At 46.6% G+C, this 8833-nt stretch overlaps 2 pseudogenes; one reads left to right on the top strand and one right to left on the bottom strand.

The window, feature by feature from the left end:
- Nucleotides 1–219: 219 nt before the first annotated feature.
- On the top strand, nucleotides 220–687 carry LOC112392879 (NADH dehydrogenase [ubiquinone] 1 beta subcomplex subunit 8, mitochondrial pseudogene; annotated as a pseudogene).
- Nucleotides 688–4174: 3487 nt separating this feature from the next.
- On the bottom strand, nucleotides 4175–5713 carry LOC112392878 (amino-terminal enhancer of split pseudogene; annotated as a pseudogene).
- Between the last annotated feature and the right edge of the window lie 3120 nt (nucleotides 5714–8833).

Here is an 8833-nt window from a genome sequence, read left to right as displayed (position 1 = left end):
ATGTGGGATCTTCCCGGACCAGGGCTGGAACCTGTGTCCCCGGCATTGGCAGGCAGATTCTTAACCACTGCACCACCAGGGAAGCCCCTGAACCATAGGGTCTTAAATAGACATTTGGTTTAGGACTGTTGTCTATAAAGAGTTTCCAGGGAAGAAGATGAAGATGGCAGCGGCTGGGGGTTGGTCCTGGGAGACTGAGGGCTGCAGAGGACAGGCTGAAATGTGGTGTCATTGGGAGCACAGACAGCCTCCCACACTATAAAGGACATGCTCCCAGGGCCCTATCCCAAGACCTCAGAAGAATGGGCAGCCACAGCCAAGAAGTATAATATGCAGGTGGAAGATTATGAGCCCTGGCTGATGATGGCATGGGGTATGGTGAGGGATCCATGGTGTGCCTGGGACCACCCAGACCTGAGGTTGAACCAAGTCACTGGGACCTGGACGTGTACATCAGGAACTGTGTGCACATGTCCCCCATGCCTGCTTCTTGGAATCTCATGTGTAAGCAGCTCTTCAACTTCGTGGCCTTCATGTGGTTCATGTTTTGGGTGGAGGAGCCCATGCGTGGAACCAAAGCAGCATCCTTATACTAATCTGCACCTGGAAGGGGTCCATGATCCCACCAAAGAGCCTGAGCTGGTGGTTTACTATGAGATCTGGGGAGGCTTTGTGCACCCTAAGTAACTCCCTCATCCTTAGAGATTGAACCTTAATGAAATCCCTAATGAAACAGTGGTGTGGAAAGAAAAAAGAAAAGAAAAAGAATAAAAGAGGTTCTAATCCAACTGTGGAGTTGTCTTGTAGAAACAAATCAAGAAGGAGGCAGTACAGTGTTAAGTCTGTGGTGGTGTCATCGACTGAGTGTTTTTGTCCCCCTTGAATTCATATATTGAAATCCTAACTCCCAATGTAATGGTAAAAGGAGGTGGGGCCTTTGGGGGGTAACTAGGTCATGAGGGTGGAGGCCCCATGAATGGGATTAGTGCCATTATGAAGAGACCCCTAAGAGCTGTCTCTCCCTCTTTCTGCCATATGAGGATACAATGAGAAGATGGCAGCCTGAAACCCAGAAGAGAACTCTCACCAGTATCCATTTGGTTTCAGTATCTGCTTATTGTTTAAGCCATCCAGTCTGTAACACTTTTATTTTAGCAGCCCAAGCTGACTAAGACATGTTGTGACAATTAATCAAGGAAGCTGGCATAAGGTAAGGCAAAGAGTTGTAAACAAGCATTATCTTGTTGGATTTATCAGGAGAGGGCTTGCCCAGGGTTTTATGAGAAATTTTATATGATTTAATCATTTCCTTCATTTGGGCATGTGAACAAATATAGCTTAATGCATTGAACAGTGACAGATAGGCCTATGAGGAGTTGATTGCCTTCTTCAGATAGCTGAAGGGTTGTGTCATAGCATGAAAATTAAATTTATTGTTTGGAGCCAGAGGGAAGAATGAGGATCAAAAAGGAAATGCTACATGGAAGCATATTTACATTCAATATGAGGGGAGAGATATTATCTTTTCAAAATGCTGCCAAGTAGTGAAATGGGCAGCCCCAAGAGGTAGAGACATTCTTGACTCACGAAATATTCAAAGATTGCAAAATCTTTTACTGGTTATTCCGTTTGTGAGAGATGTGTATATGTTAGAGAGATGGTAGGAAGAGTCATGACACCCACAAGTCAATGTGATGTGAATGCTGCTGTTTAAACACGTACATATGTGTAACACATGTATTTAACAGTGTAGAACTTAGATTTTCCTTTATTAAAAAAATAAAACCTGAAATGAGGAAAGAGAATGCAGCCAAGGTTGAGGCTTGGATCCTATGAAAGTCAGGACATGGGTAAGGGTCCTTCTTCACATCTCTATTCTTTACACTGCTTAGTGTCACTTAGGAAAAGTGGCCTGGGAGAGGGTTGGCAATCTACCATGTACATACAGAGGAGGGGCTTGGGTCAGCCATCAAAAGACTGAGATAAAATGCAGTGTGAACTTGATGTTCTCTAACCTTTCTGTAGCGTTCTCCTGCCTTGCATGAACCCTATTCCTTGACCCTCGAATCTCCAAACTATCACGCTGCCTTTCTACTGTCCAAAGCTCACCCCTACCTTCAGGGTGTCTGCTGCAGAATGCCGTCTGTCTCATGCCTATAACTCAGTCCCTCCCCCTCCAACCTCCTCTCCAAACTTTCCAGTCTGTTCAATCTCCAAAGATAATGATCTGAGAAAGTTATATCAATATTAGTGTTTTGAATGGCCACTGGCTCACCTATCCTTAGGAAGCAAGAATGTAAGTGGAGGTAATGTAAGTGGAGGGATATGTGTGGTGGATTTGGAGGGTAGAGGTTGTGCGTGGACCTGGGCAGAACCTTTTTCTTGTCCTCGGTCCTAGGGCCAGGCAACCTGGAAGCCCATTTGCAAGACTGCCAAATTTTGATTTGATTTATAGGTATAGAGATAAAAAAGTGCTACCCTTCTGGGCTTCCCTGGTGGCGCAGTGGTTGAGAGTCTGCCTGCCAATGCAGGGGACACGGGTTCGAGCCCTGGTCTGGGAGGATCCCACATGCCGCGGAGCAACTAAGCCCCGTGAGCCATAATTACTGAGCTTGCGCGTCTGGAGCCTGTGCTCTGCAACAAGAGAGCCCGCGATAGTAAGAGGCCCACGCACCGCGATGAAGAGTGGCCCCCGCTTGCCACAACTAGAGAAAGCCCTCGCACAGAAATGAAGACCCAACACAGCCATAAATAAATAAATAAATTAAAAAAAAAAAAGTGCTACCCTTCTTAGACAAGGATTTCTTTCTTTTACAAAACCGGGCGTGTTATAGACATCGTTCCTGTGTTATATCAGGAATAATTCCTATGAATAATAACTATGAAAAATTTCCCATAAACAGTTCAATTTTTGCTTGGAAGAGAAAGTAAAAATGGTACATCTTCAAAGTAGCAGAACAAATATTTTCATTCATAGAAAGGACATCATCTGTTTCCCGTAATGAACACCACTCTTGCAACACCCATGGGGCTTAGGGCTTCTCTTAAGAATTTTATTTCAGTGGAATACCATAAAAGGATGAAACTGGGAGCTTTTTAAAAATTTTTAAATTTTATTTTGGCTGCATTGGGTCTTCGTTGCTGCGTGTGGGCTTTCTCTAGTTGCAGTGAGCGGGGCTACTCGTCATTGTGGTGCGCGGGCTTCTCATTGTGGTGGCTTCTCTTGTTGTGAAGCACAGGTTCTAGGCGTGCGGGCTTCAGTAGTTGTGACTTGCGGGCTCTAGAGCGCAGGCTCAGTAGTTGTGGCGCACGGGCTTAGTTGCTCCGCGGCGTGCGGGATCTTCCCGGACCAGGGCTTGAAGCTGTGTCCCCTGCATTGGCAGGTGGATTCTTAACCACTGCACCACCAGGGAAGTCCCCAGGAGCTTTTTTCTTAAGAAAAAAATAGCAATAGATTTTCTTCTGTCTGGGAAGATTTTTTGAATCATTTTCCCCCTGGTTTTTATTTTTATTTTATTTACTTATTTATTTATTTAGAGTATCCTCATCTTTATTCGGGAAGGGGAGAAAGGGAATTCTGGGTTGTCACCCACCCTACCCTGCTCTGGGGGCTAAGCTTGCTGTCCCCAGCCCCTGTTTCTTTCGTGGGTGATGGGGGGAGGACCAGGTGGGCGTGGGCATCGGGAATTAGTGGAGGGTGAGTGGGCGGGAGGGGAAGATGTGGGACGCCCAGGGCGGGGAGGGGCAGCTAGCATTGTGTTTGCATGCAGTGTCAGGGTGGGAGGCCAGGTGTGCCCGGAGGGGCCGGCAGGAGGACTGTCAGTTACACGTGTGTGAATTGGGGAAGTGCAGGTGGTGTTGGACCTCTTGAGGTTCTGCTCCCTTATGAACTGGCCTCCCACTTGCACCTCCAGGCCTCAGCTTGCCTAATCTGTGGTATGAGCAGGTATTCACCCTTTGAGGCTGAAGGGGAGGAAGAGGGAGGCCGGGAGTCGGGGGTAGGAGCAAAGCCAGCGGGTGGCACACAAGCAGGGTGAGGGCCCCAGCAGGCGGCTACCATAAATACTACCAGAGTTTAGCCAATCCCGAGCTATAATGTGTCTTGAGCTGAACCTTCCTCTCTCTCTGTGTCCGACTCCCCTTTGTACTCCACCCTCCACATCCCAGCCACCCACTAATCCAGCTTCTCGCCATCATCCTCCTGGTGGGTGTCACTATCATGCCCGTTCTTGTATTCCTTGGAGAGGTGGGCCGAGGAACCCAGCACGGAGAGCGAGAGGAGGCCGGTGTCTGCGCTATCTGCCAACAGCGAAGGGGGCTGCAGCCTCCCAGGCAGTGGGGTCAGGGGCTGGGCCAGAGTCCGCAGCTGGGACAGCTGGTGGGCTTGGAGCTGCTGTCGGCTGATGGGGTTCAGCTCAGGAGCAGTGCCCTTCTTGGCCCTCTGCTCTTGGGGAATGTAGGGCCGGACCTAGGCACATATCCCATTCAGCCTCTTGAAGATTTCAGCCTGCTTGTGCGTCTTCACGTTCAAGCCGTAGGACATTTCGTAGTACGTCACTGTCGACTTAAAAAAAAAAAAAAATGGGGCGCAGTGGTTGGGAGTCCGCCTGCCGATGTAGGGCACACGGGTTCGTGCCCCGGTCCGGGAAGATCCCACATGCCGCGGAGCGGCTGGGCCCGTGAGCCATGGCCGCTGAGCCTGCGCGTCCGGAGCCTGTGCTCCGCAACGGGAGAGGCCACAACGGTGAGAGGCCCGCTGGACAACGTGAGAGTTGCGAGTTAAATTTTATCTGGAGCAAAATGAGGACTGCTGCCCGGAAGACAGCATCCCAGATAGCTCTGAGAAACTGCTTCAGAGAAGCAGGCGGGAAGGTCAGTGTATATGTGATTTTGGTGAAGGGGAATACAGGCAATCAAGCGCATATTTTTGCAGAAGGTTGCTGCTAGTCTTGTGAAGGTTACTGCTACTCACAAGGAGCAGTTGTCACCGTGAAGGATTTTAGTGCTTTTCTAAATACGAGGAGATACAGGATCTGGGCCCGTAAAATTGTCTCCTGAAAATATCTAACTATCTGAAGGCCTGTTCTGCCAGTTTTTCCCAGAGCACCCAGTGCCTCCTGTCTGCTCTCCACCTGAACTCCTTTCAGGGGGCGTTGAAAGTCAGCAGCTGCAGCAGCACGTGATTTAATCCTTGTAGGGGTGGACGGCAAGTGCCCATGGAAAATGCCAATTTGTAGTTGACATCACATAATGACTCAGCGTCTCCAGCTTCTCGCTGGCCTGCTTGTCACATTTGAGTTTCAGACTGTGGTACTGAGCTTGCAGCAGCTGAAACTCGTCTTTGATATGGTGGCGGGACTGTGGGGTGGTGAATTTGAGTTGCTGGGTTAGGTGCGATGAGCCGGATGCCTGCTTTGTGGAAACACCTTGTTAGTCGCGGTGGGGGGCGCGGAATGCTTCCCAGCTGTGCGCGCAGGCTAGGACTGCTCGTGGCGCCAGGTGGCTGGGCCTTTGTCCAGGCGGCACGGATCCGCAACTCCTGGGGCCGCCGCCGCAGCCTCTGGCGCCCGGCCTCACCCGCTTCCTGCTTCCTCCTGGTCTTGAAATTCTGTCTTTTACATGTCTTATCCAAATTTTGTAAATCAGACTTCTCTCCCTCCCCTAAGAGCAGAAATAGGTCTTTTCTGTGTGGAGGTGTTTTTTTTTCTTCCATTGGGGATCAACTCTCAAGACAGGATGTGGGTAAGAATAGCAAACGTCTGAGAAAGTGAGCTGCAATATATTTTATTTCCCCCTGCCATAATCAAGGACTAGCAGTCAAACACAAGTTACAATTTCCTTCTCCTCAACACTGTCAACCTCACTTCTAGAAATTCTTCTGGGAAATTTTATCTGGTTGACAACTGGAAGAATAACGCAACACACATGTTCACACACACACATGTTCATACACACACACAACCGAGCTCTCCCTTTGGCCTCACTTTTGCTTTCACAGGCATTTATGACCAGTTTGAAAGGGGACTTATAGTGAGGTGGCAATGTCCTAAAATCTCATTCTTTGAGGAGCATGGCCCCCAGTAAGAGTTACCACCTGAAGTCGCATGTTTCCCTCGTGTTGTGTTCCTGGGTTGGCCAAGCCACAGAGACTGGGCAGGAAAACAACCCATTGGCATATAGGTAGGCAGGTTCACTCCTGATTATGTAGAATAGATCAGGGCTATCTTTCATGTATTTATGAATTTATGAATCACTGGGAATCTTATTAACGTATAGATTAGAATTCAGTGAACTTCTGGAATAGGGCCCAAGAGCCTGCATTTCGATGTGTTTGCAGGGGGAGAGGTGAGCTCCTCTCCTTCTACTCCAGTCAACTTGAGCTCCTCCCCATGGAGTCTGCATTTCTAACAAGTTCCCAGGTGGCACAGAGTTCCTCTGTGGCACAGAAGAGCACCTCTCCCTGACCTTGTCTTCTCTACCTTCCCATCAGAAAATTTTAGAACTGGAAGGGATCTTGAACATCTTGTTGAATTACTCCTAAAATACTGGCCTATGGAGAGGTCTCATCTGAACCACTGGAGGAGCTTTAAAAACCTAGACTCCCAGAAGTTCTGATTCAGTCCCAGGCATCTGTATTCTTTCAAAGCTTCCCAGATCAACTGGAGGTGAAAAAAGGCTTTGAACTATTAACTGTCTCCTTTTATAAATAAGGAAACAGGCTGTGAGTGATTACGTGACTTGCCCAATAAGACCTAGTTAGTGAAAGCAATGGGACCAGAACTTAGAGACCCTTTCCAGCTCACCGCCCTCCTATTTCCTCTTTGGCTGCCCAGGGCAGTAGCTTATGCTAAGAAAGGAAAGCAACTTCCCACCCCAATTCTTTAGGATGAATAAAAGCCAAGTCCAGTGCTGTTTACTGGCATGCCATTTCACTCAGAACATTTTCCTCTGCTGGAAGCAAGCCCAAAGAGGTCTAATGGGCATTTGTGTCTATCCTACTCTGGCAGAAAGTTGCATGGACAAGTGCACTGTGGAACCGGAAATGGACGTGTTTCACGTCATATTCTCCTGGGAGATAATTTCATACTTTAAAAGGTTTTTGTTCCTAGGTGTTTTGGACACCGAATGAAAATATCTGTGCTTTCAGTGGTTTCCATGTAATCAACAATCCTAAAATTGACATGTTGTAATCCTTTCTTCCTAGAACCTGAAGCTTTCTTGTTTATTTTCATCTCAGCTGCCATAGCTCCTGGATTGGGTTGCCTTTATCTGGTCTCTTTAATTTTTGGTGAAACACTGAAACTTTGCACGAAGTCAACTTCTCCCTCCTTACTGAGCTGTGCCAATTCGGAGAATGGAACTGTGGTTTGGGTTATTCCTTCTGTCTGGGTAATTCCTGCTTTACCATTGTTGGTTCTTTGTCTTTGAGAAGAAGAAAGTCTCTATTAATGTTAAAGAAAAGTATATGCTGGTCTTGTTCCACCTAAACAGCCCTGTTGTCCAGTGTGAGGAAGTTTCCATGCTTTACAAGGGTTTTCTCTACAGTATCTGCATCTCCAAGCTGGACCATCTCCTCTCCACTTACAGTGAGATGTCTCATCCAGAGAACCTCTCCTCCCCATCCTGAAGCCACTCTGGGCTGCTCTGGCAATTAGAAACTCCAGCCTCTGGTCACCCACTGAATGAATTTCCTGGTAAACAGGACATCTTGTGACCCATCCTTGGGTTTCTCTGCTAGAGACAAATCTATTCTTGTCCTATGAATGCTGCCTCTAGAGAAAGAATAAACATAGAAAGAGCCTTCTTCGAGTGAATTTTCTTTCTAGAGCAGCTTTTAAGCAAGTGGCCTAAGACTAATTCTTGCTTAGGGACACTGCAGACATTTTCAGGGCACTGACTTTCAACAGGTGCGCTCATTATACAGTGGGCTTAGCTTGGACTAAGAATGAGATGGCTGAGTGCCAGGCTCAGCTCCCCTCTGCATTGTCAGATGTCCTAGAGAGCTTCAGTCTTCCCACTCTTATAATGGGGATAATGTCACCTGGACTATTTAAAATGAGAGCATGAAATGGAAATCCACGGGACATCCAGATATTTGAGGATGTCCTCCAACATCTAAGACAAAAAGCAAAATAATCAAGGAGAAACCTCCCAGAGGAAGCAGAGGCAATGCAGCAGCAGAATACTTTGGAATAAGAAGATATGCTATCCATAAAAAAATTACTTAGATGCTATATAAAGATGGAATATTCAGAAACAGCAGAAAAAGCTTTTTAGAAATTAAAAATAAGATAGCAAATAAAAATTTAAAGGGTTGGAACTTAAAATTGAGGATACCATCAACTTTAAATTGTAAGTGGAGCAAAAAGACTAGGAGATAGACAATAGGAGAGAAAACAAAACAAAATAAGAGATCAACCCAGGAGGTCCAACATCAGTCTAATAGGTGCCACAGCAAGCGAGAACAAGAGAAAATGGAGGGGAAGAAACTATCAGAGAAAGAATACAAGACAATTGTCCAGCACTGAAGGATAAAAGTTTTCAAATTTAAAAAGTTCACTGAGAACCCAGCAAAATGGTTGAAAAAAAGATCACATCAAGGCAGATACTTGTGGCATTTTAGATCACTAAGGATAAAGCTAAAGCTTTTGACTTCTTGACTTCAACATTGGAAATTAGATGAAAATGGAGTAATGTCTTCAACCTACAGAGGAGAAATGAATTTCATCCCCAAACTATCCATCAAGTATGAGTATAGAATAAAAACAGTTTTAGACATGCAATTTTTCAAAAACTTTATCTGTCAGACACCTGAGGAGGCTCAAGCACAAAG

This window comes from Neophocaena asiaeorientalis, unplaced genomic scaffold (assembly GCF_003031525.2).
Source record: "Neophocaena asiaeorientalis asiaeorientalis breed wild unplaced genomic scaffold, Neophocaena_asiaeorientalis_V1.1 scaffold547, whole genome shotgun sequence".
NCBI lineage: Eukaryota > Metazoa > Chordata > Mammalia > Artiodactyla > Phocoenidae > Neophocaena > Neophocaena asiaeorientalis.
The sequence above is the reverse complement of the archived record's forward strand: the minus strand, read 5'-3'. Positions and strand labels throughout refer to the sequence as shown.